Raw genomic sequence first — 18,151 nt, forward strand, 5'->3', positions numbered from 1 at the left:
AGATCGGTGCTCGTTCACACTGCCTTCTCACAGCACATTTAAAAATCAAAAAAGTTGGTACATCCCTCCCCCCTTCCTCCAGCTGCTGATTTACAGTTGCTGACTATACACAGCATGGATAGATAACTGCCAATCAGCGGATGGTGGGCGGAGTTTCCTGTTTCTCATGAATATCCAGGACTACTGAGCTCATGCACATAATGGAGAGGACTACTTATTGTCCATGTTATTAAGGATGAGATCTCCGGAACAGCTGCACAGAACAATGTAAGTGATACATCATTCTGTTCAGCTTCTCTGTCACTAGTTTATGCCACACTGAGATAGGACGGCAGAAACCTACTGACAGAGTCTCTTTAAGGAGAGCTAATTTGCTTGCTAGATCATCTTCTAGTAAATATGATATTATCCTGCATCAGAGCTCGCCAGCTGTTTGTTTTTTCCAGTTTAAAATTCCAGTCATAATGTTCTAATGTTCTGCTTCTACGTCTGTGTCCGTGTGTTCAGGGTGGATGGTCTGCAGAAAGGCTGACACTTCTGATGTCTCATGGAGCTGCAGATAACTCACAGTGTTGTGGCTTAAACTCGGAGAAGGATCTTTAGCATAGTGTGCATAATAGGACATCCTCCTAGGTCTGGGTTCACATTGCAATTTTTAAGGTCTGTTTAATGTATCAGCTAAATTGTGTGGGGGGGGGGGCACAGATGCAAAAACGTATGTAATTGCGTGCATCCATTTGGATCTGTTTTTCAATTGACTGTTATAAATAAAAATTGATCAAAATGGATCCTTTTTTTAGCATACACAAAAGACTATTTAAAAATGGATCAGTTAAACTTATAGAAAAAACGTGTGCAAACCCAGTCTTATTACATAGGCCGACATTAGCTGATCTGCTAGATCAGCGCTTGTTTAACCAAGCCTATAACACAGCTCAACGATCATGCAGCAAGTAATACTTGAAATAATACTTACCTGTCCACGCTCCCCAGTGTCCTCCTTGCTTCTCCCCGGTCACCGCAAAGGCTACTAAAAACGTTTTTGCAGAGGTCTTTCCGCCAATTGCTGGCTGTGATGGGACAGCGCTGTGGTCAGTGATTGGCTAAGCAGTCTGTCGCTTCATAAACTCATAAACGGCCTCAGAAGTTTTAAGGGTGGCTGTGGTGAGTGGGGAGGAGCCAAGAGGACACTGGGGAGCGTGGACAGGTGAGTATTACTTTATTTGATACCTTTGATACCCAACTCTGGCCCCTGACATGTCACCTTAATACTTAACTTTAAAGTGACACCGTTTCCCCCCATTTTTGCATTATGCCTTCTCTTCCTAGATGTAAAGGGTAAATTTAGCAGTTTTCATACCTTATTTTATATCATACGTCATGGTGCTTGCTCCAGTAACAAGTGATCTTTTATCATCTGCGGATTGTGCTATCGCGGGCCGACGCAGGCATTTTGGGCGGGGCTAAGTGGCGCATCAACCATGAAGCCCTGCCCAGATAGCACAATCCGCAGATGATAAAAGATCCCTTTTTACTGGAACAAGCAACATGGTGTATGATATAAAATAAGGTATGAAAAAGGTGTCACTTTAACCTTTGTTGTGGGGGGGGGGGGCATAGTTTGGTCTTACTCACTTACGTACTTATCTTACTTTCCATCCCTCATTTGTGGTATTGTGATAATTTTGTGCATGATGCTACTGCGTTTCTCCAAAAATAAGGTTTTGTATTATCTTTTCTCTAAAAAAAAGTGTTTATTTTTGGGGTTGGTGTTATTTTTTCCCATGAACAATAATCACACATTATGCTGGACTCCTTTCTTCTTTGTAGAGTACTGGGGTGGCCGAGAGTTATATAGATTTGTAATTTAGTCTCTCAGTACTTCTTCAGTACTGGAAGACTACTCCAGTACTTATCAGCTGCTGTATGTCCTACAGGAAGTGGTGTATTCTCTCCAGTCTGACACAGTGCTCTCTGCTGCCACCTTTGTCCATGTCAGGAACTGTCCAGAGCGGTAGCCATTCCCCATAGAAAACCTCTCCTACTCTTCAGAATGGAAAGAATACCACTTCTTGTAGGACATACAGCAGCTGATAAGTACTGGAAGACTTGAGATCTTTTTTAACAGAGGTAAAATCCAAATATCTTGCACTTCCTGCCACCAGTTGCTTTGAAAGGATTTGTTTTTTTTTTTTTGTGAACAACCCCTTTAAGACCTACTCCAAACAGCCTGCAAAATAACACTAGGGCTTATTTTAGGGGTAATGCCAGCATTATATTTATTGATTTTACATGTTGACCATTCTATAGCACCTGTTCTGTTCTATTCTGTGTTTTTTGAATTCACTCAACATGAGGTATGGTTTAGCTAAAAGGAAGTGTGGCTTAGTTGGAAAAAAAATTACTGAAAAAAAAAAAACATGTATGGTTTTGCTGCATGCAGAATTGTCCAAGCTATCAAATGAACACAACTCTGATCCCACATAGACAACAGCACAAACACACACAAAAAACTCCATAGTCTGAAATAGTTGAAAAATATCCCAGAAGAAATGCAATAAAAAGTGATAAAAAGTCTCTTAATAAGTATGGTACCGTACAATCTAAAGATCATGGTGCAAAAAAAAAAAGCTCATATAATATAAAGCACATATAATAAATGTACCATGTCAGTCCTGGCTTTATATTACACTATAATGTAAAATAAAGTGTACCAGTAAAAAGTACAACTTATAATATAAGTACAACAAGAAAAAAGAAGTGGGCACTCACCGATAGTGTGTGTTTTCTGAGGGTCACTTCACAGATGCTGGGAGGCAAACACGTCCTCACAGGTAGACTACGGTTGTTTCTTGCGATAATGCACTTCTTCCGGTCTACAGACACAGGCACATGACCTTACTGTATCTAAAAGGTGTAACTAGACCCTGCATTCACACTTAAATGAGTGATGGAGTCACGTGACAAGGCAGTAAGGGCCCTATTCCGCGGGACGATTATTGCTCGCATAATCGTTAACGATAAACGATCCAAACGACCGCTATTGCGAAAGACCTGAAATCGTTCACCCATTTACATAGAAAGATAATCATTCTTGCGGTCGTCTTGTCGTCTCTATTGCGTTCGTCACTACTGTGAACGACCGAATGACATCCTATTCAATGCGAATGATTTGCAACAATAAAAATAGGTCCAGGTCTTATTAAACGATCAACGATTTCTCGTTCGGTCGTTAATCGTTAACTGCTTTTCAAACGAAAGATAATCGTTTAGATTCAAACGATTTAACGATAATCTGAACGGTTATCGTCCCGTGGAATAGGGCCCTAAGACACAGGAGTTCCTGGTCACATGATTGGGAATCACAGTGTAGCCTTAGCCATACTAGTATACCCAACCATGTTGTTGATTTTGTTATTACTCAAAACTAAGTAAAACAAATTAAGTGAACGACCACAAGAGCAGACACTGCTGAGATATAAGCCGAATCTGTCAGCTGCATTTAACTATTGCAAACTGCTGACACTGATGGGTAGCTCCTTGGTCAAGGAGGCACATGGTACCTTTCATGTATCTGTCTGTGCTTCCAAAACATAGAAAAATCCTTCTATTCTCTTGTACATAGAGACTTTCCCAAGCCCCTAAAGAAATGCCTCCTTGCTCCCCCTCCCATCCCTATCCCTGCTGGGTACTCAGCTTCCAGCTGGCTGTCAATCAATCCCAGATATTTGAGGGGGAGAGAGGAGGAGCTCCAGCCTGCTGCACTTCAGGAGCTTGGGAACGCCTCTTTGACACTTTGCACAGAGGAATAAAAGCATTTCTCTACACAATAGATGCACACACGGGTAAACGAGAGGCACCATGTGTCTCCTTGACCTAACAGCTATCGAATAGTGTCAGCAGTTTGGATTGTGAATTACAGCTGACAGATTCCCTTTAAGCATTTCTATACTGATATTTTGTTTCAGTGTCTCTTGTAACAACATAATAAAAGACATTAAATCGATTTACCAAGAATACATTTCATCCATCCTGGCGTAACAGGAACAATGGTGAGCTCTGTTCTGCTCCTCTTAGGGTCCCTTGTTCTCAAAGACACATCCAGTATGAGTATTGTGTTTGTAAAGCAGGTAACACTATCGCCCAGTTTTTGCGTGTTTTCGTGCACTTTAGTATTACAGTCAGATTCTTTGTCCGGCGTTTTTAATTATACCAAAGTATTTCCTCATATCGATTATTTTCAGGCCATTCATGAGTGGCAGGAAGAAGGGTTCTCGGATTCCTCATACGCCATGTACTCGTCTTCCTTTATGACCCCATCAGGAACTGTAGTCCTAAAATAGAGTTTTTATTGGCTACTATTTTGTTATCTTCATGGATGTCATAAAGATGATACAGCAGCTCATATTTGCTCTTACAGACAAGAAAAAGCTCTATAAAAAAACTAATATTTGATATACATCATTCATAATTTTTTTTTTAAGAAATCAACAGGGGGGTTGTGATGGAAAACTGTTTTGCGGTATACTCATTTTATTATTATTTTTTTAAGAATCAAAAAGTCCAAAAATGACAGGAAGGCAGGGTGGGGTCATGGCGGGTTGCAGTAAAATGATAAACAAAGTAAACTTATGCATCTTTGTGCCCTATAGCGCTGCTTCCAAGTCCAGGTGATAGCCTGCAGCTCTCGTAGCTGTACCCGGCTGAGTAATTGCTCGCTGGTGCCGTGTGACAGGAGAGCTGACCATACAATGCAAGCACTCCCAGGATTCTCTGCTACTGAATGTGCACGCACAGTGAAGGGAGACACCTAGTGGCCATATGTATAACATTAAATTAAACATAGAAAAAAAATAGATGGTATATTGCAGAAATGCTTCTCTCCAGCATCCACAGCTCGCACAGCTTTGGGAGTTGGGTCATGACATCACCATTTTATCCATGCAGTGACATCACCATGTTATCCAGGAAGTGACATCACCATTTTATCCATGCAGTGACATCACCATGTTATCCAGGAAGTGACATCACCATTTTTATCCAGGAAGTGACATCACCTTGTTATCAAGGAAGTGACATCACCATGTTATCCAGGAAGTGACATCACCATGTTATACAGGAAGTGACATCACCATTTTATCCAGGAAGTGACATCACCATGTTATCCAGGAAGTGACATCACCATGTTATCCAGGAAGTGACATCACTATGTTATCCAGGAAGTGACATCACCATGTTATCCAGGAAGTGACATCACTATGTTATCCAGGAAGTGAAGCCTTGATGCAGTAGTGCGTGCAGGGGAAAAAAAAGCACTTTATGTGCATTTCCCGTGATAAGTGTATATTTGTAAACTTTTTTGGGGGAATATAATACTTAAATAAAAATTTTCACCGGGGTGGCCCATAGAAGATAACGGCGGTTTGCTGACGCTCCTATTATACTGAGTGACATGCAGCAGACCATTGCTATAGCATTCATTTTGATAGAAATCAACAATCAGTCGACATCATGCATGTCCACTGATCATTGCCTTTTAACAAGACCTACTAGATCCAAATGATTATCATCCGGAACGTCCGGCAATCAGCCAAGTACGGCCGATAACTGTTGGTGTACTAGGGCCCTAAGGCCTCTTTCACAATTTGTCCGCAGTTGTAGACAAATTTAGAACCCATTGGTTTCTAAAAGTCTATCTGATCCTCATTTTTTTGCAAAACTTACAGACATTACCTCTCTAACGTCCACACAAAAATATAGTGACGTGTGAATGAAGACAACAGAACTGAGCATGCCCGAAATCTCATTATCACCGAGCACCAGCAGTCTATAGAAGAAGGTAGAAGGATATCTCCAAAGGCCTCGGCATCTCAGCTTCTACATTTTAAAATGTTATTAAGAAGTTTGCTACCCATGGGATAGTCAAAAATCTTCCTGGACATGGTGGAAAGAGGAAACCGGTGGGAAGAATACTATGAAAGGTGGTTGGAAATGTGCCAAAGAAACCACAAAAACTTCCAAAGAAGCTCCAAAATAAATTTAGTGGGATGCAAAACAAGTTTTTATAACCTTCAGAAACAAAGCCATCCGACCATACTAATATGTTTGGAACAATGTAGAGCTTTGAACACATTACACTACTCATGTACCATTGTCCATAGTGAACTTAATAGACGTACATACAACAACGATGACGTGCAGATTCCCTGACTACTTTCACTTAACGTCAGAATTATATAACTATAATCATTCACATTCTCAAAATTCCTGAGAGTTGTATGATCCGGCCTAGTAGCAACTCGAGCATCCTAAGCCTCACACCCTGCTACCATCCAGTCTGTGTCCCCGCTCCCCCACCTACATAACACATAGTTACCCAGGGATGGGTAAAACCAACAAGACACTATCCCGTCTCCTCGCCTCTTAGTGACCTGATTGAGCATAAGCTGAATGGGGTTCCTACATCTCTCCCAAAGCGCTCCAGAAGGAAGACCTGGGGTGTCCACCCATTTACCCCATTCCTTTTCAAACTTATGCCCACATTTCCGCCTGATATACACGCCATGTTCCATTCTTACTATGTTGTTCATTTTAATAACAAATTCCTGCACACTAGGGGGGGGGATGCAATGACCTTATGGGCTAGGTACAACAACCTCTGCATGGCAACAACATCATTCTCCTCTGCATTAGGAGATTCCAATACCCCCAAATCCACACCTAAGGGTCCTATTACACGGAGCAACTTTTAACAATTAACCCCTTAAGGACGGAGCCATTTTTGATTTTTGCGTTTTAGTTTTTTCCTCGTTGTGCTTAAAAGGCCGTAGCACTTGCATTTTTCCACCTAGAGACCCACATGAGCCTTATTTTTTGCGCCACTAATTGGAATTCACAATAACAGGCTGAATTACACTGGAAAACCAGAAAAAAAATAAACGCATGGTGAAATTGAAAAAAAAAAAAGCATTTTTTTTATTTGGGGGGTGTTTGGTTTTAGGCCATTTTTCCTCGGGTAAAACTGACTTGTTATATATATTCCTCAAGTCGTTACGATTACAACGATATATAACATGTATTACTTTTCTTTTATCTGATGGCCTGTAAAATTCAAACCATTGTTAACAAATATATGTTCCTTAAAATCGCTCCATTCCCAGGCTTATAGCGCTTTTATCTTTTGGTCTATGGGGCTGTGGGAGGTGTCATTTTTTGCCATGATGTTTACTTTCTATCGGTACCTTGATTGCGCATATGCGACTTTTCGATCGCTTTTGATTACAATTTTTCTGGATTTGATGCGACCAAAAATGCACAATTTTGCACTTTGGGATTTTTTGGTGCTTACGCCGTTTACCGTGCGCGATCAGGAATGTGATTAATTAATAGTTCGGGCGAATACGCACGCGGCGATATCAAACATGTTTATTTATTTGTTTACATTTATTTATTACATGGGAAAAGGGGGGTGATTCAGACTTATTAGGGGAGGGGGCTTTTGATTGAAAACATCACCTTTTTTTGTACTTTTACACTTATACTAGAAGCCCCCCTGGGGTTAGGGTTATTCCCCCCTGGGGTTAGGGTTATTCCCCCCTGGGGTTAGGGTTATTCCCCCCTGGGGTTAGGGTTATTCCCCCTGGGGTTAGGGTTATTCCCCCTGGGGTTAGGGTTATTCCCCCCCTGGGGTTAGGGTTATTCCCCCCCTGGGGTTAGGGTTATTCCCCCTGGGGTTAGGGTTATTCCCCCCTGGGGTTAGGGTTATTCCTCCTTGGGGTTAGAGTTATTCCCCCCTGGGGTTAGGGTTATTCCCCCCCTGGGGTTATGGTTATTCCCCCTGGGGGACTTCTAGTATATACACTTTGATCTCTCATTGAGATCTATGCTGCATAGTTATACAGCAAAGATTAATGAGATCGGCACTCGTTTGCTTTCGGCTGCTGCAGCCGAAAACAAACGAGTGCTGAGCCGGGATCAGCGCCATTTTGGCGGAGACCCGGCCGGCACCACACACGGAGATCGCTCCTCCGGGACAACGTCCCGGGGGAGCGATCTCCGCCACTAGACACCAGGGAGCGGCTGCATACGGTAATCGGATGCAGCTGTCAACTTTGACAGCTGCATCTGATTACCTGTTTAGCGGGCAAGGCGATCGGACTGTGCCCGCTACATGCGGCACCCGGGACTGCGGAGGATCAGAGTGGGGTCGCTGCGCGGCCCCGTTCTGAACGCCCTTACTGACAACAGGGCGTTAATATACGCCCTTTGTCATTAAGGGGTTAACGACTAACGTAAAACGATCGCAAACAAGATTGTTTATTGTTAACCTAAAATCGTTCACCATAATACACAGAACGATGGTCGTTAGTTACGTTTACTCCATCTGATCCCAGCAAAACAATGAACAATGAGCAATTACACTGAACGATTAGTGAACGAATGTGGAATTACAGTGAACGATTAACGATAATTTTAGGTTCAGATCTAAATCCACGATCAACAACACATGAACGATTTTTCGATCGTTGCCTGCAATTACACAGAACGATCATCGTTTAAATACGAACGATATAACAATTTTTGCACGATAATCATCCCGTGTAATAGGGCCCTTAGGCAGGGAAGTATTAACAGCTGCTGCTGCCCTAGGCACTAAACCTGAAGACGCCCCATCTTAGGGACCGTGGGGGAGAGTGGTTTCGTAATCGCATTTTTCATGGTTTTTAACGGCTTAAACATAAACAAATTTCCACATTGAATTAATGATTAGAGCCGTCTGCATATTGTATGAGGGAATTCTCACCACAGGATTGGTAGATTGGTAGGTAATAGCTCCAGGCGTCACATTTAACACCGCCACACCAGACCTGACCAATACCGCCATACTGTGACTGGATAACACTGCCATACCAGACCTGACCAATACCACCATACTGGGACTGGATAACACTGCCACACCAGACCTGACCAATACCGCCATACTGTGACTGGATAACACTGCCATACCAGACCTGACCAATACCGCCATACTGTGACTGGATAACACTGCCATACCAGACCTGACCAATACCACCATACTGTGACTGGATAACACTGCCATACCAGACCTGACCAATACCACCATACTGTGACTGGATAACACCGCCACACCAGACCTGACCAATACCGCCATACTGTGACTGGATAACACCACCACACCAGACCTGACCAATACTACCATACTGTGACTGGATAACACTGCCATACCAGACCTGACCAATACCACCACACTGTGACTGGATAACACCACCATACCAGACCTGACCAATACCGCCATACTGTGACAGGATAACACCGCTATACCAGACCTGACCAATACCACCATAATGTGACTGGATAACACCACCATACCAGACCTGACCAATACCACCATACTGTGACTGGATAACACCGCTATACCAGACCTGACCAATACCGCCATACTGTGACTGGATAACACTGCCATACCAGACCTGACCAATACTGCCATACTGTGACTGGATAACACTGCCATACCAGACCTGACCAATACCACCATACTGTGACTGGATAACACCGCCATACCAGACCTGACCAATACTGCCATACTGTGACTGGATAACACTGCCATACCATACCTGAACAATACCACCATACTGTGACATGATAACAACCCCATACCAGACCTGACCAATACCGCCATACTGTGACTGGATAACACCACCATACCAGACTAGACCAATACCGCCATACTGTGACTGGATAACTACGCCATACCAGACCTGACCAATACCGCCATGCTGTGACTGAGTAATACTGCCATACCAGACCTGACCAATACCACCATAACCCCCCTCCCCCCTCAAACAGACACCAGATTTACTGGCAAGTATGAACTGGAGGTGGTAGATTCAAAAAATAAAAACGAAAGAAAGTTTGTTTTCTTCCTCCTGCTCCCTGGTGCTGCCCCCCTGAAAGGTGCTGCCCTAGGCACCGGACCACGGGTGCCTAGTGGTAAATACGGCCCTGCCCTTAGGTTCCATTGGGAGAACCACAGACTAGATCTTAGGGGTCGGCCAATTATTGCTCAGTGGAATAGAGACAACGATCAGCCGATGATCATGTCATCGGCTGATCATTTATTTAGGTGCAAACCTAAAATCATCGGGCACCGACCGTGCATCACTACGTGAAATAGCAGTGCGCGGCGGGCGACCGACGATTTCACAAACAGCATACCTTACCCAACCATGCTGCAGGTCTCCTGCTCTCCTTCTTCCTCCCGGTCCTGCACGCAGCAGCAGCAGCTTTCGGAGCAGCCTGTCTGAGCTGACAGACCGCTTAGCCAATCACTGGCCAGGACCACCGCGGCAAGTGATTGAGCGGTCTGTCAGCTCAGACAGGCTGCCCCAAAGCTTCTGCTGCTGCTGCGTGCAGGACCGGGAGGAGAAAGGAGAGCAGGAGACCTGCAGCATGGTTAGGTAATGTATAATGTTTAAACAAGGGCTGCAAGAACATCGGTAACGATGTCCCTGCAGCCCTCGCTAAATGATTATCAGGCAGATCGCGTTCGTTTACCTTATTGATTGGGCCCCCATCAGCCCGTGGAATAGGACCCTTAGTTGTTATCTCAGCTCCTCCCTTCCAGGAAATCCTCCCGCTGTTCACATTCCCACAATACAGTGGTATCTTGGTTTAAGAGTAACTTGGTTTAAGAGCGTTTTGGTTTAAGATCTCACAGTTTTTCAAAATTGTGACTTGGTTTAGGAGCATTGCTTTGGTTTAAGAGATCCCTGTACTGGGTGGGAGGGGGAGTGGGGGAGGGGCATGGTCTGCATAGCGGGCTCTACAGCACTGTACTCTGGCCAAGGAAGTCTCCCTCACCTTCCAAATCATAGAAGACCACTTCAGGCTGGGGCTTGCATCAGGGGACAGGACTGTGGAGGTAATCTCTCCATAGCTGTAACCCCTGTCACTCTGAAGTCTCTGTCAGTGCTGATTGGTCTAGGTTGCACACACCCTCCTTCCCCATTGCTGTCATGTGACCACACAGACCTCTGACAGCAGCCCTGCTTCTCTATTCTAGCCTGTTGTACTACACTACTGCATTATGGGGATCTGCAGCTCCATCCTGTATCTACAAACTGCTGCTGTATTTTCAGGGTTATGCAGTTACTATACATTATACACCACATGCTGATTGTTATACTGTACAGTAACTTATATTATCACATATTCTGCTGTTTCTCATTGTTTGTTTCCTTTGTTCTACATATTATTCAGAATAAAAAATCATTATTTTTGGGGGGTGGAACCAATTGTCTGTATATAGGGGATTTCTTATGGGAAATTTTGCTTTGGTATAAGAGTGGATTTGGATTACAAGCACAGTCCTGGAACGAATTATGCTCCTAATCCAAGGCACCACTGTATATGTAAAAGAGCTGCCTCCCCCATGCTCCCATTGTTTTCAATGGGGCTCGTTACTCAAGTTGAGTTCTCAGGTATTTCAGTGCTCGCTCATCTCTACTTACAACTAATGTCAAGGTCTAGCCATAGCCAAAATAATCTCTACCTAGCGATTACACAGTGTTCATGGCCAGCGCCAGCACTGGGTGAGAAAACTAGGAAGCAGCTGGAAGCAGCCATGGCTAAATGTTGCTCAAAGTCAATGGGGAACATTTATCAAGACTGGCGCACTGGTACGCTGGCTGATAGGTTTAGCACTCCCTGAGGATGTTATTAGTGTTTTTCCCCCTATAATAGCTGTCTCTCTACCTAATCACTTTCAGACCACGATCAATTAACAAGAACCAAAAAAAAATCAGGAACATACTGTAATCTCCCAAATCATAAACCAAATGATTCTTTTTTTTTTTATTTCTATCTTTATACTCTTCCTAATTTCTAGGAACCCAGAACCGAAAGAGTTAAATGTAAATGGCCGGCGGCGGGATCGCGTCAAGCAAATTCAATGATCGTATTCAAAATGGTAAGCTTTTATGTATTATATATATTTTTAAATGTCCATAGATCTCCCTATGCCCTGCCTTCCATGGTCGGTTCTCTCTAACCTCCAGAAGTCGTGATGTCCTTTGTGCAGAGGGTGGCGAGGCATGGATAGTGATGACACAAGCGGCTGGCGCATGAATATTCATGGGGCACGTAGTAAGTGCATCATCACGCGGCTCCATACGACCATTGCTGGAGTAGGCAGGGAGCCAGCGGGAGATCAGCTCTGAGACACCACAGCTCTCTGCTGACTCTGCTGCTGCATAGCTAGAATATGGAGCTGCTGGGGGAGAGGAATATTCCGGATTACAGCTCCTAGTATATACAGGAGGACGACTTCTGGTGTATATAGAGGCACAGCTAATTTTGGCATAAAAGCGTAGGCTTATGATTCACATCAAGGATAAAGTAATAAATAGACTCACCTTTCCATCCGTCACCCTCCAGTAACACAGCAATAGTTCTGGGTGGGCGAGTGCCGGGGAAGCGCTAGACGCGTCTTTTACTACCGACAGCTGCAGATCTTGGTTCTCTATAAAGTATAAGAGATATGGCGGCTCTCTTTATGTGACACAAAACAGATTAGTACGTAGAGGGACGTCACATTGTACGGTGAGGAGGAAGCAAGGTGATTCAGAGGTTAGCACTAGTGTTGAGCGAGCACTAAAAGGTTGGAGGGACCATTATTTTTTTAATTTTTTTTCAAAAAGACAAACAAATTAACCCATTGCTTGCGAAATCAGAGGTATTAACGCATCCTTCCGTCACACGCGGTCATTATTTGAGTTGAGATTTTTCAAAGCTCCAGTGCTCAACTCCATTAAAATCAATAGGAGACTGGAACATTTAAAGGGGTAGTTCAACAAAAAAAAAAAAAAAAAAAGTTAAATCAACTGGTGACAGAAATTTGTAATTTACTAATGTATTAATTTATTTTTTTTTAATTATTTTAAAAATGTATTTTTAATTTAAAAAAATCTCAAGTCTTCCAGTACTTATCAGCTGCTGTATGTCCTGCAGGTAGTAGTCCATTCTTTCCAGTTGCTGCCACCTCTGCCCATGTCAGGGACTGTCCAGAGCAGTAGCAAATCCCCATAGAAAATGTCTCCTGCTTTGGACAGTTCCTGACATGGGCAGAGTTGGCAGCACTATGTCAGACTGGAAATAATACACCACTTCAGCAGCTGATAAGTACTGGAAGAATTGAGATTTTTTTTTTAATAGACGTAAATTACACTTCTCTGGCACTTTGTGGCAACAATTGGTTTGAAAGACAAAAAAAAAAAAAAAGTTACCTACCCCTTTAAAAGGAACTTGTCATCAAGACAATGCTATCTATTCTATTCTTTTATTCTTTCTGTGTTAAGGAGTTCAGAGGACGGTGTCAGAGAGTTCAACCAATAAAACAAGTTATACTGGATCTCTTCCCATAAAGCTATATATCAATCCACTCGGCTTCTTCTGCTCTATAACATGATTCCCATAGCCTAAGTAGAATTTTTATAGTGTTCGGTTCCCTTTAAGGAATGACACCTCAATGTCATAGTAAGGTTGTAGTGATTTCTCTATTAAATGGCCTTGGCTGCCGGGAATCCTGGCTCGGTTAAGTAAGACCAAATAAAAAATGTTGGAATTAATCACTGCTGAACAACTGAGAGCTCAGATTGATTAGATGACCCATATTTGCCAGCACTGAGTGGTGCTCATATACTGAGATGGTGGATGAATAGTCCCCAATCCCTCCACAGCCTGTTCAGTTACTGAGAACGCCAAGCACGATGGATCTCTGACTCCCCCTGTCTGCAGCTGAAGTAACGACAAGTCACTAGGAATCCCTTTAAGTATAAGGTCTCTCATACAAAGACACATTAGATAATGTGTACTCGACCTGTCATATTCCTAACTCTGAGAATGCAGAACACGTCGCGTCCCAATCTGCTATGACGGCATCTTTGGAGAATTACTGCAATCAATCTTCTTCTAGTTTCAATCAAACAGCGGAGGGGATTCACAGCAGGTAGGTTCAGCATCATGTGAGTAATCTCATAGACAACACGGTCACGTCTTAAGGAATCGCAGTGACGTGAAAAACCTCGTTTATACTATATAAAAAAAAAAACCGATAAAAGATACGGCTTGGCAACAAAGCAATATACATCGGCTGCAGAGTCGGCAGATGGTAACGTGGCATGTGGTTGGTTTATAGCCAGAGCTTTTTTTTTTTACCCGTCTGTAATTTGTCTCAATGTCCCTGAACACCCGAAACAAAGGGAGGTTGTTTGATGTGCGCGCACTGCTGATGTAGCATCTACAAGGCTATCGCGGCCTACCAAGAACTCAAAGCTATTAATAGGAACTGAACTTCAGGAAAATGCCATTTTATCTTACTCCTCTTTGAATGGTCTCAATGTTCCTGCAGAACCAAAGCACCAAAGCAAGGGGGGTTGTTTTATGTGCTGCGGAGGCACCATCTGCAAGGCCAGGGCGGCCTGCAAAGAAGCCGAGGGTAAACTCTAAAAAACAGAAAAAAACTTTTGTGTAAAAGCAAAAACTAAGGTCAGAGAGTGTGGTTTTAGAAATTATATAGCCTTAGAGCAAGAACGTAGCAAGCATGGAGGCAGACCATGCAGCTGCTATGGGGTCCGTGCCCCCTTGGCAAAACACATGGCTTGCCTCCATAGTACTATGCTACTAGCTATCAGCAGCCCTTCCGGCACTCTGACAGCTCACCAACAGCGCCCCTGGCACCAGCTATGCCAGCCGCTGGTATGATCCTCCACTACACCCCCCCCACCCCCGGACAGATTAATGGGGGCCCTATAGTTCATATGAAATGAATCCTAGCTACACCCCCGCCTTATGGATATCACCTGAATGAATTTAGATCACACCTAAGGGCTGTATTACACGGCCTGGTAAATAATGTAAGCGAGCACCGATCTGCTACATCAGCAATGTACACGGTATATATGTTAGTGATGTCCATGCAGCCCTTGCTGTATATAGAACATATTAAAGTTATACTTACCTCTCCAGGCTCCCCTGTGTCCTCCTGCGTGTTCCCCATTCACCGGAGCTCCTGCTTCTGTCTCCACAGCCAGTCACTGGCTAAGACAGGACAATGACCTGGCCAGTGATTGGCTGAGCGGCCTGCCACTACACAGACAGGTTAGGAGGTGTCAGCGGCAGCAGAGAGGACACCAGGAAGCCTGGAGAGGTAAGTACTAATTTTCTATCCTCTTTCACAACTGTGCACCTCCTATTACATGGAGTGATGTGTGGTCAGTGGACGACTCGCTGAAAGACAATAATCAGCTGATGATCGGCTCCTAGGCTGATCGTCGTCTTTATCACACAGGGCACATCTGCCCGATTCTGCCTAATTGGGCAAATAATCTCCCCGTGTAATAAGTGTGAGTTCCATTGCGTTAATGCAATGATGGACAGCTGGACAGCAAGGAAATGATTCATTTTTGCAAATAATTGATGCAGTAAGGCAAAGAAAATCCATGTGTGAACACAGCCTAAACCCTATAGTGATCTCAGTTCAGATTATTTGGACCATAGGAGCCAAAGGTAAATACTTTGTACAGAAACTGTATATGCTGATGTCAAAATGTTAACAGTATGACGCTGGTCTGTCGTTCTGCATTCTTAGTAGAAGCCAGAAGTCATTGTTCTCACTGAGTGCAGAACATTGAAGAAACCTCCTTCACAAGTGATTGGAATATCTGGGGTAACTGGTTTAGTGAGCTGGCATGTGATGTGCTCACATATCTTACTACATACCTCGTTGCTATATCAGCATAAGAGCGGTGACACATAAGACAACCGGTGCCATATGGGATCATGCTTCAGTTTACCAGCATTCGTGCAGACAGTTTATTCTCAGAATCACATGGCACGACCTAAAGCAAACAAACACTGTAGTAGTATGTACACACACACACATAGATACACACACATTCCTTTGCTTAGGCCATTGAGTTTAATAGGATGTGGATTGAAAACACAGAAAGGATCTGTTCACACACTGTTTAAATTTAGTGGTTGGCCGTCATTTAATGGCAAATAATTGGGGCTATTTTAAAACATTGGCTGTTGTTGTGAAATAACGGCCATTATTTTCATAAAATGACAGCCATCCACTAAATTTCAACAGTGTGTGAACAGATCCTTTCTGTGTTTTCAATCCACTCCCTGGTTTTGGTTGCAATATGAAGACCAAAATACTGAGAAAATATACTGTGTGTGAACCCAACCTTAGTAAGTGTACTCACTGCACTTACTGACAGCAGCTCCCTGTGTACTCACTGCACTTACGGGCAGCAGCTCCCTGTGTTCTTCATAGGGCTAAAATCAGACTCCCCTCCTCCAAGCTGTGTTGTCCTGCTCTATGGTGATTCTGTCCATAAGATGGCCGACACGAAGGAGCATGTGACCATGCCCTGCCCACATTCCCCACCACTGAGCCTGTATATGCCTATGGAGGACACTGGAGGGTGGGGCACGGTCACATGATCCTCCATGTCGGCCATCTTATGGACAGCCTCACCACAAAGCAAGGCAGCACAGTCTGGAGGAGGGGAGTCAGCTCTATGAAGAACGCAGGGAGCTGCTGTAAGTATATATAGTAAGAATACTTACTGAGGCTGGGTTCACACTACGTATACAGTATTGTGGTCCTCATATTGCAACCAAAACCAGGAGTGGATTGAAAACACAGAAAGGATCTGTTCACACAATGTTGAAATTGAGTGGATGGCCGCCATTTAATGGCAAATATTTGCTGTTATTTTAAAACAACGGCTGTTGTATTGAAATAATGGCCGTTATTTACTGTTATATGGCGGCCATCCACTCAATTTCAACATTGTGTGAACAGATCCTTTCTGTGTTTTCAATCCACTTCTGGTTTTGGTTGCAATATGAGGACCACAATACTGACTGAAATATACGTAGTGTGAACCCAGCCTCATACTGTACACTGAGCAATTTTACTATGGCCAACCCCTTTAAAGATTTTTGCATATACAGTCATTTAGCAAACTTGTCTCCTTCTCCTGATATGCTGCTCTTTCCCTCCTGTTGACAGCTCATTGTTTAGCGACCACCACTCAGCTCTAAAAGCAGTGGTCTGCTGTATAAATAGATATAGGAGGAGATTTATCAAACATGGTGTAAGGTGAAACTGGCTCAGTTGCCCCTAGCAACCAATCAGATTCCACCTTTCATTCCTCACAGACTCTTTAAAAAAATGAAAGGTGGAATCTGATTGGTTGCTAGGGGCAACTGAGCCAGTCTCACTTTACACCATGTTTGATAAATCTCCCCCTAAGTGTAGAGGTATACAGATATTGGCCCAGGTTTATCTGTGACTGAAATCTGAGCTGGAACTGGTTGAAATATGTCAGATTTTTGTCTCAGATTAATAAATCTGGACCATAGTGTATATATACTGTAAAAAAAAAAAAAATAAATAAATAAAAAAAAAAATAAAAAAAAAAAAAAAATATATATATATATATATATATATATATATATATATATATAAATATATATATATATATATATATAGACACACTACCGTTCAAAAGTTTGGAGTCACATTGAAATGTCCTTATTTTTGAAGGAAAAGCACTGCACTTTTCAATGAAGATAACTTTAAACTAGTCCTAATTTTAAACAAATACACTCTATACATTGCTAATGTGGTAAATGAATATTCTAGCTGCAAATGTCTGGTTTTGGTGCAATATCTACATAGGTGTATAGAGGCCCATTTCCAGCAACTATTACTCCAGTGTTCTAATGGTACAATGTGTTTGCTCATTGGCTCAGAAGGCTAATTGATGATTAGAAAACCCTTGTGCAATCATGTTCACACATCTGAAAACAGTCTAGCTCGTTACAGAAGCTACAAAACTGACCTTCCTTTGAGCAGATTGTGTTTCTGGAGCATCACATTTGTGGGGTCAATTAAACGCTCAAAACACCAGTGTCAACATCTACAATGAAGAGGCGGCTGCGGGATTTTGGCCTTCAGGGCAGAGTGGCAAAGAAAAGCCATATCTGAGACTGGCCAATAAAAGAAAAAGATTAAGATGGGCAAAAGAACACAGACATTGGACAGAGGAAGACG

At 43.1% G+C, this 18,151-nt stretch overlaps 1 long non-coding RNA gene across 1 annotated transcript in view; it reads right to left on the bottom strand.

The window, feature by feature from the left end:
- The window catches only part of LOC138767891 (uncharacterized), a 51,823-nt gene extending 39,322 nt beyond the window's left edge, over positions 1-12,501 (bottom strand). Inside the window, exons 1-3 of the long non-coding RNA XR_011358871.1 lie at positions 12,435-12,501; positions 4,012-4,334; positions 2,773-2,876 (exon numbers count right to left, since the gene is read on the bottom strand). This is a non-coding gene — a long non-coding RNA (uncharacterized lncRNA). The remainder of the gene's footprint in view (positions 1-2,772; positions 2,877-4,011; positions 4,335-12,434) is intronic.
- Between the last annotated feature and the right edge of the window lie 5,650 nt (positions 12,502-18,151).

Source organism: Dendropsophus ebraccatus, chromosome 11 (genome assembly GCF_027789765.1).
Source record: "Dendropsophus ebraccatus isolate aDenEbr1 chromosome 11, aDenEbr1.pat, whole genome shotgun sequence".
Classification (NCBI taxonomy): Eukaryota; Metazoa; Chordata; class Amphibia; order Anura; family Hylidae; genus Dendropsophus; species Dendropsophus ebraccatus.